Source organism: Leucopleurus acutus (genome assembly GCF_964270905.1).
Source record: "Leucopleurus acutus genome assembly, chromosome: 1".
NCBI classification, from domain to species: Eukaryota; Metazoa; Chordata; class Mammalia; order Artiodactyla; family Delphinidae; genus Leucopleurus; species Leucopleurus acutus.
The window spans coordinates 75,381,697-75,401,197 of record NC_139142.1 but is presented as its reverse complement, the minus strand read 5'-3'; the positions used below and the strand labels follow the sequence as shown (position 1 = coordinate 75,401,197).

The window sequence follows — 19,501 nt, the reverse complement described above, 5'->3', positions numbered from 1 at the left end:
AGGACACAAAAGATGATTAACAAATAATTCTAAAGGTCTATGGAGATTAGCAAAAAAAATCAGTATCACCATAAAGGAGACAAAAATTAAACCAAACATTCTACCTACCAAACAAGTAAAAACATTTTAAATTGAAATGATCACTTCCATACATTATTTCTGACAGTATGAACTGGTAACCATATTTTCAGAAAACAAATGGACTATTTTATCAAAAACCTTAAAATTGTGCATGTTCTTTAAAAACAAAACAAAATACCCCCAAAACAAAACCTGTGCACGTTCTTTTGACTCAGTAATCTCACTCTGAGAACTCATCTGAAGGAATCAAGGATGTGGACATGTTAACAGTGAAAAATGAGAAAACAGGTTCATAATACTAAGAAACTGACTAAATGAATTTCAGTACATCAGTCTAACTGGATACAAGCAGCAACATTTGAAAATAACTTATTGACACCAAGAGATGTTTAAGATGTTAAGGAGCATACACAATATACAAGTTATCTAGAAGATTATACACTGAAGTGTTAGACATCTCAGGATGTGGCAAGATTGTGAGGTTTTAAAATACTCTTTTTTTCAGTCTTTAATACCGTATTAGTTTCATAATTCTTTCATTCTGTAAAGACAGCTTCATCCACCCTGGAATTTAATGACTACAATATATGGCTTGGCCGAAAGTCAGCAAAGCTTTTCTATAAACCCCGTAACAGAAGTTAGAAAGTTGTGTGCTTCCCTTCCTCAAGAGCAATTCAGAACTATATAAAATCAAGGAAATGGGCATCTCTAGGACAACAAAACTTTCACTGGATATTGCATTCCAAAATTTGGGGTCTCTCATTCATTGGCAGTCCTAACAGACATAGATACTGGGTATAATTCCCTGTGCTATACAGTAAATCCTTGTTTTATTTTATGTATAGTAGTTTCTATCTGTTAATCTCATACTCCTAACTTAACCTCTTCCCCATCATTAAATGTTAAGTCACCTCTATTCTGAGTGTTACATCACACTTAAGAGGTGGGGGGGGGGGGAAGACAGCATTTTAGAACCCAACATACTCTTAACTAGGGCAGCTTCTATACAGTAAAACTCCCCATCAACAAACATCTATTCACTCTGGGAACATTTTAAGCCATTTGAAAAAGAATTTCCTGAATCTACGAGTATCAAACAAGCATTAGGAATATGTAAGAGAATGCTTTTCATAGGAAAAGAATTAAGATTAACATTTCAAAATTACTTCAATAAGGTCAATAAATCTTGACTGTTTTCAGCAAAAAACACTGAAAGAAAAAGCAAACATGGCAATCTAAGTGAAAAATAGAAATTCATTATTCTGTTTTACTTGCTTAAGTGGCATTGCCATTTATCCAGCCTGCCTGTTGGAAATTACTTGATTTTTGATTCTATTTGTAATTTAGGAAGAGTCATTATTCAAATTTTGTATATATAATGGTCATTTTAAATACTGCATTATTTCAAATTTATGTAAAACATGGCTACTCTATGACCCTCAACTCTGCTCCCCAAACATCATAAACACTCTTGCCAGAAACTTTACCGAAATTTCCAACTCCCAAGTAAGCAATAAAAAGGAGTGAAAGGATAGGGCATGAAATTCTGTATTTCTAAGAAGCTTCCAGACGATGATGATGATGATGATGATGATGATGATATGCTGTTGCTGTAGCACAGACCATATTCTGAATAGCAAGGGTCAACAATATTTATTCATAAGACTTCATTTCTTTATTATCTTGTAGAAAGCTTCAGTTTTATCAGTAAACTCAAACTGAGCATTGAGTTATAACAAATACACTTTTAAAAGTCTCCCCAGGAAACACGTTCGGAAAAAAATCAAGATTTTTCAGGTTTTACAAAGATAATACCGTGGTTTTGCTATGTAACACCCAGTGGGATCTGGGCAAGCATTCAGCTATCAAATAAAATACATTAATATTTCTGCATTAATACATATGCATAGTCACTCAATGTAACAGATTATAATCTCATGTCAATTGAAGTCAGGTTTTGTCATCAAATGAGTCTGTCAAACTGATGAAAAATCTTTGTTGTCATAGATTTCTGAATTGCAAACAAAAGACTTCACGAGTACAGCAAAATAATTTTTTATAAGAAAATAAATTTTAATAAGGAAACCCGACTTAAAGTTACTATATCATTCTCCATCACTCAGATCCAAGCAGCTAAAATTTAGAATTATTCCTAGTTTCAGAATTTAATAGTAAAATGTATATGAAATATAGTGGAATCCCATCTTTTGCTATCCTGAAAACTCAATTTTATCACACGAGGATAATCATACCAAGATTCTCATTCAAAAAATTTTTTTACACTTATCTCTAATAAACAGAACTTCCCAAATTCTAGGAAGAACTAAGCAAAACATAACATGTAAGCAAAAAACAATCATCCACATTACCATTCCCACAGAAATAAAACACAACTGGAGAATGCCTTCTTAAAATATCTATTACATGTTTTTGTGTGATAATGACTGGTTATTTTTAAAGCCCTTATCTTTAAAGAGACACTGAAATAGCTAAGATGAAATATATCAAATATTTATTTACTTCAAAACCACAGGAGGGGAAGGGACTGGATGCAGGTATAGATGAAACAACATCACCCAAGAATTGCTAAAGCTGGACAAGTTCATGGAGACTGATTATACTATTCTTTTTTGCATGTTTGAATTTTTTTCACAATAAAATTAAGATAGCACTGAATATATGCATATATACACATATATACATATCTGAGAAAAAGAATTACACGTGAATCTCAAAGTATACACAGAAATATAATCAACCTGGTAGCACCTCGATAAATATTCTTACTCTTCAATTTATACTTATCAAACACCAAGAACACTTAAATTTCAGGGTCAAACCCTGAAACACAAGCAAAAGATTCAAGTAATTCACAAAACTAGAAGTTAATTATTAGTGGTCACTTACATTGCCAATAAGTAGATAAACTGTTTTCACCTTCCTGGAGAGCAACCTAGATTGAAAGTTTTTAAAACATTCATGCTCTTGAATAATTGTACTTCTGGGGCATAATTCTAAGAAAATAACTAAGGGTATTAACAAAATCTTAGTTGTAAGACTGTTCAACTGTTTATAAAAATTGTTTGTAAAAGGGAAAATTGGGGGAAAACCTAAGGGCCCAACAATAGAGTACTGGTTAAGTAAAATATTGTACAAGTATGCAATGTAATACTACGTAGTCATGAAAATTTTTAGGAGAGCTGTTATCTAATAATATTTTATGTTATGTTTGTGTTAAAGAAAAAAATTATTACTTAAATGTACGTGCCATATGTAGGACATTACTTTTTCAAACGCCTACATATGCAAAAAAAGTCTAAAAGGAGACATCAAAACCTTTTATTTTGGATGGTTAAGTATGTCTTTTTTGACGGGTCTGCATTACATTTTCTAAAGGTTATGTGAGCATGTACTGCTTAATTCGGATTAAACCTAAAATAAAGATGGGGGTATCTTCTCTTAAAAATCCACATCAATCTTAAGTCACTTGATTAGTCTTCCTCTTTAATTTCAGTAAAACTGTATCTTAAACAGCACAAATAACTGTAATTCCAACATAAGAAGCCAACAAAATTTCAAGGACAAGGGAAAATTTTTCTTTAGAAAGCACTTCGCTACCTCAATTTTAGCCATAAAGTTTTTTAAAGTTATCACAAAACCACTTAGGTGAAGATGACTATATAAAGGATTAATATAAGGAATTATAGCACACTATGAATGGTTACATCATTTTCAGAATACAGAATTTTAATTAGAAGGCTAAGGGAAGATATTCATTTAACATGTATTCTACTAAACTATTCCTAAATGTCATTCCAGACTAGTTAGAAAAGCCTAAGACTGGTTCAATGAACTTCAGGGAGTTATATTAGTTCTGAAATCAACTCAAAAGCTGTAGGTTAATCTAAATAAGAAGCAGGAAGAATATTTCAGACTGGTGAAATTGGAATCAGATTAGGTAGGAAGAAAAACTCAGATGTCCTTTAATCTGCTATGGCTACCTCTTAAAGATAGCGATGCATTCCCACTGGAAAATAAATTTTTAAAAAGTGATAAAGTTCTTCCAAATTTTGATTACAGCTCCATCACAGACAACACAGCAGCCTATGCCCTCAAATGCTAACATGACTCATTCATTCCATCACAGCCAAACCTATTTTAAGGCTGTTTTTACAACTTAACTATAAAAACTGCTTACTAAACTACTACACAGGCCATAGTTATGCTATTTATACCCAGACACAAAATCCGAAGAGTTGATGTATCCCTACAACAAGGAGTTTTAAGTTTAATTAGAAGCAAAATAATGCTGTGTTGCTCATTAAGCCTTTGAGCACACAAAGCAAAAGTTTTCTAACCCTCCTAAATCCCTCTCCCTTGTCCAGAAGTAATCGATCAATGTTGTTTCGCGTCTAACTTTCCAAATATTTCTCTGTATCTTTACGTAGTAGAAAATAAACTTCTATAACATGAGAGTTGATGAAAAGAGCTAAAGAGTATTTAGAAGGCTAAGTGAGAGAAAACAGCACTGAGGCAGTGGCTTTTGAGTAAGAACCTAAACGAACTGAGGAACCCAACCGTCTCAATGTCTAGGGGAAGAAAATTCCAAGGAAAGGCTTTGAGGTAGGAACATCTATTATGTTCAAGTCTCAGTAAGGAGGCCAGTGTGGCTGCAGCAGAGTAGTATACCATTAACAAGGGAGGAGGGGCACAACAGATCAGGTAGGGCACCTTGTAAATCACAGTGAAATTTTGACTTCAACACTGAAATAGCCAGCTATTAAGTGAATTTCAAGAAGGAAACTACTCAAGCAATACATTTTTCAAGCATTACATTTCAATGGGATCAATCTAGTTACACATTGGTGTAGAGGGGCAAAAGAAACATAAACCTATTGCAATAATGCGCAAGACAAATGATGGCTTGAAATTGGATCAGGCCATAGCAGAATGGGTGGAGAATTCCTGTTATACTTTAAAGGCAGAGATGACAGCATTTTCTACAATGCCAAAGGTGAAGTATGAGAGGAAAAAAAAGTCAAGGATGGCTAACCATCCTAACTGACATGAAAACTGGAGTTTCATTAACTGAAATGGGCAACACTGCAGAAGAAACTGGTTTGAGGGAAGAACAGCAGGAGCCCAGTTTCATACTTTTAAATTGATATACTTAACATTCAAGGGAGTTGTCAGGTAGGTAACTGGACAGATGACAGTATGTCATTCAAAAGAGAAGTCCGGGATGGTGATATATGCATGGGAATCATCAGTTTACAGATAGTATATAAAATCATGGAACTGATTAAATGACCCAGGAAGTGTGAACAGAAAAGTGGAGGAGCTGAACCACAGAGCACTCCAGCTGAGTGGGAGAAGGAATAGCCAGAAAGAAAATAAAAACCTGGAAGTTAAGTTAAAAAATGTTTTAAGGAAGAAAGTGGCTCGACTGGTTAAATCACACCAACAGGTCAAATGTAATTGATAAGGACTGAAAAAGAACCACTGGATTTAGTAACATCCCTCTGGGTTACATATTTTTTAAAACCATAAATAATACAATTATTTATTTTTTCTCCCAACTGAAACTCACTTTTAAACATGTTTACTTCCCTAAAGAATGCTGTCACATCCAAAGAGTCCATAAAATTATACTACAAAGCTATATCTACCTAAACAATTACCTTGGATATTTCATGCTATTTAAACTGTTGTGAATTGAACAACAAAATATTTAACAATGACATTTAGCTTAAAACTTGCCAAAAATAGAAATCCAGAGCAGTTTATTTTTTCTTTTTTGGCACTTCAACCAAATTAAAGATTTGTTTTCCTAGAATACTTCACATGTCAAGTAAAGCACAGTCCGTCTAGTATGACTAAGAGTTGAAATCTGCAGGCTTAACTGCCTGGGTTGAATCCATGCCTCACCATCTATTAAGTGTGTCTAACTTTGGGCAAATTATTTAAATTCTGTGCTTCAACAGTCTCATCTCCAAAACGTGAAAGACAATAATATTTACATAAGGTTACAATGATGATTAAGTTAACACAAGAACTTTTACAGTGGTGGACACATGGTAAAGTGTCCAGATTATTACTTCCAAAAGGAAGAAATTCAAGTTTTTCTACTTCATTTTTCCTTTCAAACAGGAAAGCTATTATGTCAAGTCTGACCCAACAGGGGTGTTGCAGAAATAACTAGTGAAATAACTAGTAACTTCCTAAAGCCTAACTAACCTATCCTCTTCAAACTCATTACATTTGCTCATTAATACATACATCTGGGAAAAACCAGGGCAAGTGCCCTCAGGCCTGCGATTACTACTTTCTTCAAGAGGTGAACAGATAGTGGCCTACTATAACAGGTCTTCTAACCTATTTAGTCCTATTAGCACTTAGTCCTCATTACTAACATTCCCCACACAACAGCCTGAAGGAAATTCCAAGAAAGTAATCAGATCTCTCCAAAGTCCTTCAACAGATTCCTATTGTGCCCAAGACAATCTAGATCTTAAACGTGGACCTTTTAAGGACCTGTACATTATGCTTGATACTTGCCTACTTTTCCAACTTCATCTGCTACTCTATGCCTTCTTGGTGACTATTCTCCAGTAGTATTTCTTGCTCTGAGGCCAAGATTTCCCCCCCAATACCTGTGCTTTCAGGTAAGATAATCTACTTCCAGACCTCAATTTCAACATCAGTTCCTTTAAGGTCTCTTCGCTAGCAGCACCCTCCCACCTCCATATTCTAAATTTGGTTCCCTTAAATATCATCTCACTCTGTTCTTTTCCTTCAAGGATCTAAACTGTGAAAGTGCTATTCACTTTATTTCTTCCCTCAATGGTCTATAATAATATTCAAGAGGGCAGGAGACAGTATGTTTTGCTCATCTGTATGTGCCCAAGTCTAATGGTGATTTTCAGAATAAGCACTCAAATGTTTAATGAACAAACATCTCTAACTTGAAACCTGGGAGTCATGCCAAATCCCTCACTCTTCCTATCACAGCCACTACCAAATCCTCCTAAATTTACCCCCTTCTAATCCCAATACCATTGCTTTTGGCCAGGCCAGGTCATTATTCTTCCTATTTTAGTATCTTCCTTATTTATCACCTACTCCAATCTTATTCTCCTCTATGCCATTTCCACACTGCTATCAGATGACATTTCTAAAAATGAAAATCTGATGTCACTCCCCAGTTTAGAATCTTTCAATAGTTCACCACTGGTTTCTGGATAAAATACAAACTTCTTAGCATGGTATTAAAACTTTTATAATCTGGCCTTACCTCTCTAAGATTCAGTTCAGCTCCCTTTCTCTTAAAAGCATTTCCTGACCTCTTAAAAAAGTCAATTAGGTACCCACCTTTGCATGGCTCTAGCCTGTGCCCACCTCTATCACATGGTGACATTATCTCATCCATTTGTCTCCCTCACAAGGCTGAGTCCCTGAAGAACTATTATACCTTTTTGCATCCCCAAAACCAGAAGAACATGACCCATAAAATAATGGATTTGTAAAATTAAGAAATAAATTAAGCTGAACCTATAGTGAACAACAGCCACACAATGACAGTAACAGAAACACAGAGGTAGAAACAGCTTTCATACCAAAGAGGGTATCAGTAAAACTTGGACCTATAAAAGAAAATTTTCCATTCCTCTTCCAGATAACCTCAGGACATTTTACTTAACTTTTTCCCATTGTTTTCCTTTGAGGTTGCCTTCAGTGTTCACTTTAGATTTTACTCTCTCAGAATGAGCAAGGGAAGGAGTCAAGAATGTGATTTACCCTAGTACCCACAGAACTAAATATACCTTTAAAAATCACTCTACTTTTCCTCCCTGCCCCATCCCAGCTCAAAATCTATTAAAGCAACTCTAAAGTGAGTTATCAAAATACTCCACTGTTGTCAGTAAAATACTACAGGTTGCTAATATTCTCAACTCCTTGGCTATCCACATCCTTATTAATCTCTGCATTTTTCTTGTGAATAGACCAGATTCATTCTTTCTTATTACCCTTGGGAACACAGTGGATTCCCCAATACCTAGCTGGGCCACAAGTCATCACTGAAAAAGAGGTCACTCCCAGATCTTTCCAGATTTGGACACAGAGATTATACAGATTTTCCTGCTTTCTGAGGTTAAAAAGTCTATTTATCTTTTTATTTTTAAAAAAACCTTCCAGTGAGATAGCATTTCAGTATCACAGCATGCTTCTTGTGGTCTGATTCATGTTAACTTTTAATGATAAAAAACAGTCTAAACAGAATACAATCCAAAATTGTTGTCACAGACCCAAGGAAGATTACTCTAAATGACAGAAAATTTTTCTGATTTGCAATCATCTAAGAAAAAGTACCACCTAATATGTCTGTCTTGTTGCTAATCATTAAAACAAGTCGTCTTCGTTCTAAAGTATATGCGAACTTCAGCTGCTCTTTCCATATATGAAATACTCTCAGCAAGCCCCAGTTTGACACTCATAATTCCATTAGTTTACAAAACCCTGAAGTGGTCTCCCTTAGGAACATCTCTTGAGATACGCACAAAAGCCTTAACCCAAACATTTCCAGGTAGAAGTTATCACCTACACCACATCAACTAAACTTAAACCAGTGTACTTCCTAGTCTTTCCAAGGAAACCAAGTGGACCTCACACCTCTTACCATCACCCAGGAAGGGTGTGCATCTGTTCCGAAGGCCCCCCTGGCTCCAGGTCATCCTGGCTGCTGCTGCTCCAGGCTGGGCATCCATGTTGCTGCAGCTTGTGGTTTGTGAGGGGTAGTGTACAGGAAAAGCAGGATGGGATTTCAAGGGAAACAGGAGGGAGATGGCTTTCTGGGAAAATGCCATCACCAACTTAGGTGTTAAGTAGTACCACACACATTTTATTGCAGCACAGTTTAAAAATTTAACAAATGAAAGATTAAAAATAAAAAAAACAAAAATAAAAAAATTAAAAATACAGACGACGTCCAGAGATGCTCTAAAACAGTTAAGTTAAAGATCAGGAAAAATAAGGTCACAGACTTAACAGCCAGTAAAATTCTTTCGAGCGTGGGGAAGGGGATGAGGGGGGGGAGGGGGGGAGGGGGGGGTTGGGAGAGAAAAGGTTTATGTGATCAATCCACTTAAAAATGCTAATGCCTTCACTTTCTCTCCCAAGATGCAAAACTCCAAAGTCAATCAGGAGGCCGGAGAAATTCTTATGAACATTCAGAAAAACTCGATTTTAATCCGGTTAAAAATCATCAGTGTCATTATCATCATCATCATCACCATCATTAAGTATAATAATAAATAATAATAGTAACTAGTAACAACAATAAAAAGGAAATCAGCGGAAAGTCAGGAAAAATGTAAAAACAAAAATGGAATAACTTACTGTAGCTGAAGATCAAAAAAATCTCACTGTAAAAAAACAAAAATAAAAATAGCCCAGATTAGAAAAACGGGAGGTGCAAAAATGTCAAGTCAATAAAGTTCATTTCTTTTCTCTTTCCAAAAGCAGTTTCCACAAAAACCGCAAGGGTAAAGTTCTCAGTAGCAGACAAGCAAAGCCCTTTCCACATCATCAATCAAACTTAAAAATACACGAGGAAGTTGAGAGGTCAGTTTATGAGAGGCTAAAAGGCTCCTCCTCCTCCTACCCAACTGCTGCAGAAAAAATAGAAATAGAAATTTAAAAATTACATCTTAAATCCAAGTCCCGTTTTTGGAAACAATTAAAAAAAAAACACCTGTAAATCTGCTGTAGTGCACACCAAGTTGCATCATTATGTTTAAAATGTCTTTATAAAATCAGTTTTGGAATGGGAATGTGTGTGTTCTGGAAGGGTGGGGAAGGGAGGTTAAAAATCAAAGCTGAGCTCCAGTGAGTAGGGATGGGGTTCGCCTTGCTGCCCTGTGAAAGGAGAAGGGACAGATTGAGTCAGAGTTCCTCAGAAATGTTGTGCCCTAAACCCCCAAGACAGAAACATCTGTCCATTGCATCTAACACATTTTGGTAAAGCGTACATCCCACTGGGATGGGGACAGCTTCTATAGAATCATCGCCTCTACCAGTGACTGTCCTCACAATTCTTCAATGTCAGCAGGTGCCTAAAGTTGACTAAATATGCACCTGTATTCCCTTAAGGGTCTCAAAAAAAGGTCCACATTCCAACATTCAATTTGATAATCAGCAGTTTGGGCAAAGAAAATATAGAAAAACCATGTCAGCAGAGATGAAGAAGTGAGCAAATGTCAAACATCAAGATTATGAAGCAGATTAGTGGGTTTTAAGTCCATGTAGCTTTTACTATGATACAAATTGAAGGGGAATGGTCTACCCTGAAGATACGTACTAGAAATGACATCTAGTTTCAGAACCAGTGAGTGGTCAAACCAAAAGACCTGACAGAACCTATCAGGGGGAAAGATGATTTAAATAAGGAGCACATTAACACTCTCAATAACAGAATGAAAAAAAAATCAAATGAAGGAAAGAAGATTATTATGGCTACTGAATATTTAATGTCATAAAACAGATGAAAAGTAAATTATGGTCCTTAAAGAATTTATTTCTGTGGTCCCACTGTTTATAAACTAGTACAGCTAATTCCAAGATAGGAATTCTACGAATCTGATACATAATACCACGACAGACTGGGTGTTTCATCAGCTACAACAAGATTTGCAATTAGATTGCAGGTCTTTGAGCAGGTAAGAATGATCATACTTGCGTTTCAATATCCAATCATGAGATTTTATTCTCCTTTTCAAATGTCAATAAACTAAAAAATTTTAAGCTGCGCTTTTAGAAAGTGTTGCTTGAGTCAATTACGTATGAATGATGACAGCAACAGGTACTGTAACTCTAAAATTATAACTGTAAATTTTTAAGTAGTAGCAGACCAGTTTAGGTATGACATGTAAGCTACTTTTATGCTTAGACTGATGTGTTAAATTGTACAAAATGTTAAACTAAATGTACATAGAAAACGTACACTATTTGAATGTTACCTCCTCTGAGTAACTGTTAGGGATGTTCAGTTATAGTGAAACATTCAATTTTCATCTTTGGAGTCACAGCCTGAACCTGGTACTCAAAAATTTCAGGATATGTTATGTAACCGTGGCTCATCTACAAACAAATCCTTTGCAACAGTGTTACAAGACGTAAGCTTAAAAAGCAGCAACTGGGCTTCCCTGGTGGCGCAGTGGTTGAGAGTCCGCCTGCCAATGCAGGGGACACGGGTTTGAGCCCCGGTCCGGGAGGATCCCACATGACGCGGAGCAGCTGGGCCCGTGAGCCATGGCCGCTGAGCCTGCGCGTCCGGAGCCTGTGCTCCGCAACGGGAGAGGCCACAACAGTGAGAGGCCCGCGTACCGCAAAAGAAAGAAAGAAAAAAAAAAAAAAAAAAGCAGCAGCTAATGTGAAAACATTTACATCTTTCAAAATCAAGAAGCTGCCTCCCAAGATGTTAAGTTGATGAGCTACCACTCATAAAAATGACCAACTAACTTTAGCACCTAACTGTAATCTTTGCAATTAGCAGTATACCTAGTTTATACTTTGTCAAATCCCTGGGAGATTTGGATTCTTCTTCTAAAGGGGTATTCTCAAAGTAAGGGCTGCCAACCAGCATCACGTGGCACTTATTAGAAATGCAAATTAGCAGGGCCTACCCCAGGCTTACTTAATTAGAAAGTGGTGGTGGAGAGCCCAGCAATCTGTTTTAACCAGCCCCCTGGTTGATTCTAATGTCTGCTCATGTTTAAGAACTACTGTGTAGAGTTTAATAAGGAATCTCTATCCTCTAGTTAAGATCGATATAAAATAAATACGAGAACATTATAACATATCATAGTAAATGCTATATTATACTATAAAACCCTATAGTAATCCTTTTCCCCTTTATAAACCCCAGATTTCCAATATCTAAGAGAACACATGCAGTTGTCACACCAAAGTCAGTTCTCTAGTAAATCTATTATGTACAAAACCTTAAACTTCCCTAATCCCAATGAGAACGAATCAGTACATATTAAGTATGACCACATAATGCTCCTCAAAGATAACAACTAATAAAATTACTTGAAGACAGATACTGTTAAGGCAGTTACCAGTAATAACTAATATACAAAAACTACTGTCAATAATAAAACTGTTTCTGTACACTTTTTAGCCTTCTGGCAACAAATGACTTGAGTTACAGAAAGTAGAAATTAGAACAGGTAAGATGCATAAGCCCCCTTATTAGTATAAAACTGCATTCCAGAAAGTTTAACTGATTTGCCTGTCAGGTAATAATGAACAGGGTGGGAAAAATCCAGTTCTCTTCACTCCTAGGCCAAGGTTCTTTCAACCGTCACATTCACCACTTAAATCTCACACATCCACCAGTTAATATAATCAATCTTTAAGATTAGAATTACTAGCTGTTTTGGAGTTTATTCCTTGCTTGTTTCTAACAGCAATTCCATCCAAAACAAGGTCCAACGTTATGTGAAACACTCTAGAGACCTAATCACAAATAATAAGGTGTGTTTACAAAGGAACAGCAAAACACCACCAGGCACTCCCGAGGCATAAGCATGGGAAACACAAAAAGGTCAGAAGATCTGTAACTTACTCAAACTTCTTAAATCCTTCCTCTCTCCAACAAACATGTAAATGTTACTAATGCCTATCTATTTGAAATCAAATCTAGAATTGTTTCAGGTATTAATTTTGCGGCCAAATCATTCCAGAGGAATATTAAATCAAAGGAAGTGTTACCTTGGTACATGCTGATCCTAAGGAATCCATATTTCTAACATCTCAAGGCAAGAGAAGTGCCCTTCAGTTAATTTCAATTCCCATCAATAGTTGTTCTTAAATACTAATTTCTTACATTTCTCGTTATTTGCCAACAATATATCTATTAGGTGTATGGTTTCCTAAATTAACCAGTCACTGCCCTTATCTTACTTCTAACAGTTCTGCACTTAACTTTAGTTTTAAGTCCATGTAATAATATACTTAGGCTTTTTTTTTTTTAAAGGCAATGCTTTTGATCCCTATTACAATATCTACATGGTGAGGGGTCAACAAATGCATAGCTATGTAGAATAAGAGTACTTTTAGTTTCTATCAAAAACGTTCCCTACGGCGTGAATTTACCCCACAGTATTGGTTTAAACTGTACTTAATAATATTACTTTTTGTGACAGTAACACATTATGAAAAATAAAACCAACTAAATCTTAGACAAGGATTTAAAAAAGCGATTTCTTGGAGAAGTGATTGTGATACCACTTATAAACCTACGTAATTTCTACAAACTTGGCAAAAAACTTTGGTAAAGTTTCAGGACCTAGTAAGTAGTAAGCACTGTAATACTTGCTTAAAAAAAGCACATAGTTATGCATTTTTGCCTAAGTTGGGATGGTCTGGAAAATTAATGCCAAAATATCCTGAAAGTCAAACTTTATCATCTTAGGACGTTACATTAATAATAAACGCAATTCTCGTAATTTAACATTTTCCCAAGATAATTTAGGAATTTCCAGTTACCGCTAGTGTTGTTGTAATTAGGTTCTTGTAAAGATTCAAATATAGTAATTTTAATACCTACTATTCCAATAGGTAAAGCCACTTGACTTAAGCTGGTGGCCAAATTCCTTACTAGTTCTGCTACTGATTTAATATGAACCTGGCAATCAACACTCACGCCTCGGTTCCTGTCTGAGAAAGATAGTAATACCCACCTCAAGCAAGTTCCACTAACTTATATATTTCAAGTGATTTGTAACCTGCAGATAAAAAGCCACCTTTAATTATTAATGTTAATACGTAAATGAGATTACAATTTAAAAAAATAAAATTGAAAATAACTATTTCGAGGTCCATCATTTCTTCAGAAAGGAGTAAAATAAAATAAATCAGTAAAATATTAAATCTATTGTTATAATATTTACTATTCTTAAACCGTGAGGTGCCCTCCAGAATTTAGAAGCTTGCGGTACAATAAATATCTGCTTGATAACGCTTCCCCACCCCCCGCTCAATATTTAAATTTAACAGGAGGCATCGACACTACATTAACTTGAACTACATTAATGAGCATCTCGATCGTCCGTTTCGTCCTCTCATAGAAAATGAAAGGACAGCATCCGTTAACGCAGGAGACCGAAAAAGAAAACGGACATTTTCCCTGCCGATTGTGGCCTAGAGGACACTAGGTTAAAAATCTACGCAAGGGCTGAGGCCTATAAAACTCTCGCGCGCGTAAGACCTAATCCCCCAAAGCAAATAAAATAAATGGGGGCCTACGTACTCTACCGAGGGAAGGGTTCCCTCGTCTTCTCTCCCACACCCCCTCGCGTTCCCCGAGAAACCCAGCGCCTCCCCAGCTTCCGCCCCCTCCACTCACCAGGAGGGGGAAGGGAGAAGAGATTCGATTCTGAATCTCCTACTCCCGAGTTCTACGCCGAGAAGCCGACCGCTGCTCGAGGTCCGCAACGCTGCCGCAACAGCTCAGCCTTCGCCTCTTCACAAAATGGCCCCCGCGTCTCCTCTGCCGCCGAGGCGAAGGCCTAACCCCCGCCCCACTCCTGGGAATCCTCCTATTGGCTGCGACTTTTCTAGCTCCCGCTTCTAATTAGACAGTTTTACAGCTCCTCACAATTCTATCCAATCATAATTACGAGTGGGTTAGACTAACCTAGCGAATTTCCACATGCGTGACAGAAACTAGTTTGTAACTGGTCATTTTTCCTGTCATTTATCGCCTGAGAAATGCTTATTGGTCACTGTACCTGACGGAGAGCTGGGTGGAAACTTGCCTTTGTACCGCGCACCGCTTCACATCCGGGTATCCGGAAGGTCTGATTGGCGGCCGCGGGATCCTATCTGTGCTCCTCAGAGCGCCTAGTAGAAGGCCCGCCCACATCTCGGAATTCCCGCGACGGATGGGGGGAAGGGCGGGGAAGGTTTGCTGGGTTTTGTTTGCTAGCGGTTGGAAGGATCCGCCCTTGCCCTGGGCATAGGTAAAAGGAAAAGCTCTCTAAGTTAGTTCTCTGTCCTGCGGTGTGGATAAAGAAAACACTTTTCTTAGAGTGGGGAGGGGGCACTAAAGACCAGAAAACTAACCAGCCCTGCAGTTTTTCCAACCCCAGAGCTCCTTCCTGGACACTTCTCAGCCTGTCAAGCCCTTCTTCAGACAACCCATATCTCGGTCAAAACAACTGACTTCCTTACCTCTCCACCACAAAAGGTAAAGAAAGTCCAAAATGCTGGCCTGGAATATACTACAGCACCCATCCTCTGGCCCCAAATCATCTCACTAATACCCTACATGTCAACCAAATTGGCTTATCCGGCTAGGTCTCCCCTGCCCGTCCCCGAAATCTGGTCCCTTAATTCCCCTCACCCTGAAATGGCCCGTCCCCCACCTACTGGCATCGTCTGCACTGCAGTCCCTCTGGTTGTATTATAGCAGCCATGCACGCAATGGAATAGGACCAGCTGTGCTAGGAATGAAAGATATTTCTTTGTGTAGTTAGGGAACGCAAGATGCAGAACACTATCTAGAGAATGTGATGCCATCTGTATACATTTTAAGGAATATATGCATATGTGAATACAGTTGTATGCATTAGTTTTGAATTAATTATGAATTTCATAGAGGTTCACGAGGAAACTTACCTGTCAAAGGAGAAAATTAAGACAATTTAGTAACGAGTTTAATGTTCTTTACTCAAAGGAAAACAATCCATGGTTGGAAGAGTACAGTGACTCACAAGCCATGGAGCACTCCCCCAGGGAGTTTGAGCAAGAGAGAGTTTTATGCAGCATTAGAAGCTGCAAGGCAATCAGGGCGGGATTGGCTGGGGTTAGGAATATGACCTTATTTAGAAAGATTAAGGAACAAGGAAATAAGTATAGAGCCCAGAAATATGGCGTTTGAGGATTGGCTGACTGGATGTACTGCGTTTCTGGTCAAACTGAGCCTTTACAGGAACATGAAGTTTCGGTTTGCTGATGTGACACCCCCAGCAGGAGCGACTCCATCTTGGGCCTAGAAATTTATTTTGACATACATTTGGAGAGCGAACCTTCTGCCTTTTTCGTTGGTATGCCTTTCTCTACTGTTTTATGTGCCATATGCATATATTGCTTTAAGCAGATTTAAAAAGCAAAACCAAAAAGCATGTAAGAAAAAATATACTAAAATGTTAATAGTGGTTCTCTCTTGGTGGGAGAACTATGTGTGCTTTTTTTTTTTTCACTTCCTTGTGCTTTTCTATATTTTCCAAATTGTCAACTTAGAACAAGTAATCAGAGGGAAAACATCTCCAAGTACTTAAAGCCTCAGCTCAATTGCCACATTGCAGTTTATTTAAAACAACCTCATAGCACTGTGGTTAATTTTACACTCGTCTCTTCTCCCCTTCTGGATAGTACATCTTTTTTTATTTTATTTTTAATAGTTATTTATTTATTTGGCTTCATCAGGCCTTCCTTGTGGCATGAGGGCTCTTCATTGTGCCATGCGAGCTCTCTAGTTGTGGCACACGGGCTCAGTAGCTGTGGCACATGGGCTTAGTTGCCCCGCGACATGTGGAATCTTAGTTCCCTGACCAGGGATCGAACCCGCGTCCCCTGCATTGAAAGGCGGATTCTTAACCGCTGGACCAACAGGGAAGTCCCAGTATGTCTTTCGATTGCAGAGTTTAATTCTTATTTCTCTCTGTACATGTACATTCTTATTTTCTCTCCTATTACATGTCCTAGGACCTTAAACAGAGTGTCTGAAATTCATGTTAAAGTAATTAATCATTAGCTTTTATTTATCAGGGGAAATTGTTCTTTTCCCAGGACAGTTAGACTATCCTTTCTTTATTAAATATTTTATATAGCACTTATTCAGAGGGATCCAGATGCTGTGAGCCTTGATTGACATGTAATTCATGTAATTCCTGACTTAAGTAAACAAAAATAAACACTAGCATGTTTTATTACTCACTGTTCTCATAGAGTAAAAATGTCTATAAAATGTTAATGAAAAGTACTTAAATTCATTTTACCAGAAATCAGTTTTACTGCATGATCTTTATCATGACCTACTTATTAACCAACACTGTATTTGGTGCAAGGGAAGTACTTCAGAGACAGCATTTATGTTTTCAAGGAGTTCACCCCTATGCTAGGTGGGGTGGAAGTGGAGGATACAAGAAGAATTAACAACTAGTCCTCCATCAGGTAGCTTGAATTTACTAAGGATGAGAAAACAAGTGCAAAAATAGCATAATACAAGGCAGAATGCAAAGCACCATGTTGACGATAAACATTCAGGACTTTCTGGTTTTAAGGCTCTGTAAACTTAGGTGGGTGAAATGGAGTGGAGGAAGGTCCCTTTATCTCTTCTGCTTACTCTAAACACCCTTAAACTTCTAAAGCTGAATGCTTTTATTAGGTGGCTCTGTATGTAGAAAGAAAGCCATGAGCCAGACTCCAGTAATGGAGGGGAAGTAGGGGAAGAGATAAGGAAACAGAAACAGTAACTCCTTACCTTGGGCTAAAGAGAAAAAACAAAACTGTACTTTTGTCTTTAATTCAAGAAGTAATTCTCTTTGAACAAGGCTTTATGTAGCTTAGAGGTATTGCCAGAATAGTGTATCCCCTGCAACTTTCCCTCCTCAAAGTTCTAAGCCACCTGTCAAGAGGAAGGAGACAAAAGGAAAAGCAGCAACAGCTATGAAATGCCTAATTTGCTTTTTACCTAACTTATTAGCTGAATATTTTCCTCAATATTTATCATCCTACACACCCTCAGCATATCTAATTATCTACCTATTCCATTCAACAAGTCAAATGGTCTTTACTAGTACAATCATCATTGCTTCTCTTCCTCTACATCCTTTATCGTCCAAGGATATCATAAGCAACTTCACTGGAGAGTGAGGGGTGGTCTCTGATGGATCCAGACAAAGCACTTGATTAAAACTTCACAGAGCTTTCTAATACCCAATGCTACTTCATCCTTCTTTACACTAATTTGGAGACCTTTCTGACTGTTGGCAACCTATCTGCTATAGGCAACCATATTCTACCTGAAAAATGACATGATAAATATATTACACACCACTTTCAAGAGCCTTACTCTTTGACTGCATCCTGTTTCTCCCACATTGAGTCTGTCCCCCAAGCTGATCCTGCAAACTGCTGTCATGGTAATCATTTGAAAGCGTTCAGTTTTATTGTGTGACTCCCACACTAAAATCCTATAATAGCACTCTATTCCAGTCTTCCATTTTCACTGTTTCATTCACAGCTCTTCCCTGACTGGCCCCTCATTACCTATCAGTGTTATCCCTTCCACAAGACCCTATGCCTAGGCAGCCCCTGCTGTCCTCCAACAGGCATAGATTCTGCAAAAAAGGTTTTAAACACTGATAATAAAATTATTGGTCACTTTGGATATACACCTTCTCAAGACTTCTAGTGTTTTGTTTTTTTCTCTTTTTATTTTAAAGCTTTCCAAATGGAAATATCCTATGTACTTTTTTTTCTTTCTTTTTTAAAAAATATTTATTTATTTATTTTGGCTGCACTGGGTCTTAGTTGTGGCACGTGGGATCTTCATTGCAGCGTGCGGGATCTTTTAGTTGCAGCATGTGGACCCCTTAGTTGCAGAATGTGGACTTCCTTAGTTGCAGCACACATGTGGGATCTAGTTCCCCAACCAGGGATCGAACCCCGGGCTCCCTGCATTGGGAGCCTGGAGTCTTACCCACTGGACCACCAGGGAAGTCCCGCATTTGCTTTTTTCTGATAATTTGTGGTTATTGTAAAAAACTGAAATACAGAAAGAGTGAAAGCTTCTATGTGATCTGTCCTCCAAAAATATGCATTCTTAACTATTTGGTGTAGATTTTTACAGATTTTTTAAAAATGTATACATGGACTTATTTTTACCAGAATATTATCATCATTAATCTGTAATCAGGGACTTCTTTCATCTCTTTTTCTTAATAACCAAAACCCTAAGCTTAAAAAATTAGAAAATAAGTAAGCAAAAAATCTTTATCTACAAAGTTTGGAAAAATTAGAAAGATTAAAGCAATTCAGAATCATGACATCTAGTGGTTTTGAGGTTGGGTAGTATTTGATTTTAAGTATTATTGGCCATCATTATGTTAATAATAATAATAAATAACTTTTATATAACTGTGTGAAGCACTTTTCATCTGGCATTTTATTATCCCCATTTTAAAGATGAGGAAACTAAGTCACAGAGAAGTTAAGTCATTTGCCTAAGGTAGCACAGCTAGTTTTGGGGGTTTTTTTGCCTTTTTTTTTTTAAACATCTTTATTGGGGTATAATTGCTTTACAATGGTGTGTTAGTTTCTGCTTTATAACAAAGTGAATCATTTATAC

The 19,501-nt window shown here is 37.2% G+C and overlaps 1 protein-coding gene across 10 annotated transcripts in view; it reads right to left on the bottom strand.

The window, feature by feature from the left end:
• Positions 1 to 14,614, bottom strand: part of HNRNPC (heterogeneous nuclear ribonucleoprotein C) — a 47,599-nt gene extending 32,985 nt beyond the window's left edge. For 4 of the 10 annotated variants that reach the window (XM_082841038.1, XM_082841030.1, XM_082841028.1 and 1 more), the window contains exons 1-2: positions 14,492 to 14,614; positions 8,759 to 9,996 (exon numbers count right to left, since the gene is read on the bottom strand). The gene's annotated coding sequence lies outside the window, so the exon portion shown is untranslated. Of the gene's footprint in view, positions 1 to 8,758; positions 9,997 to 13,826; positions 13,872 to 14,491 lie in introns of all 10 variants that reach the window. The other 6 variants (XM_082841031.1, XM_082841034.1, XM_082841032.1 and 3 more) reach the window with 6 other exon arrangements.
• Positions 14,615 to 19,501: the final 4,887 nt, after the last annotated feature.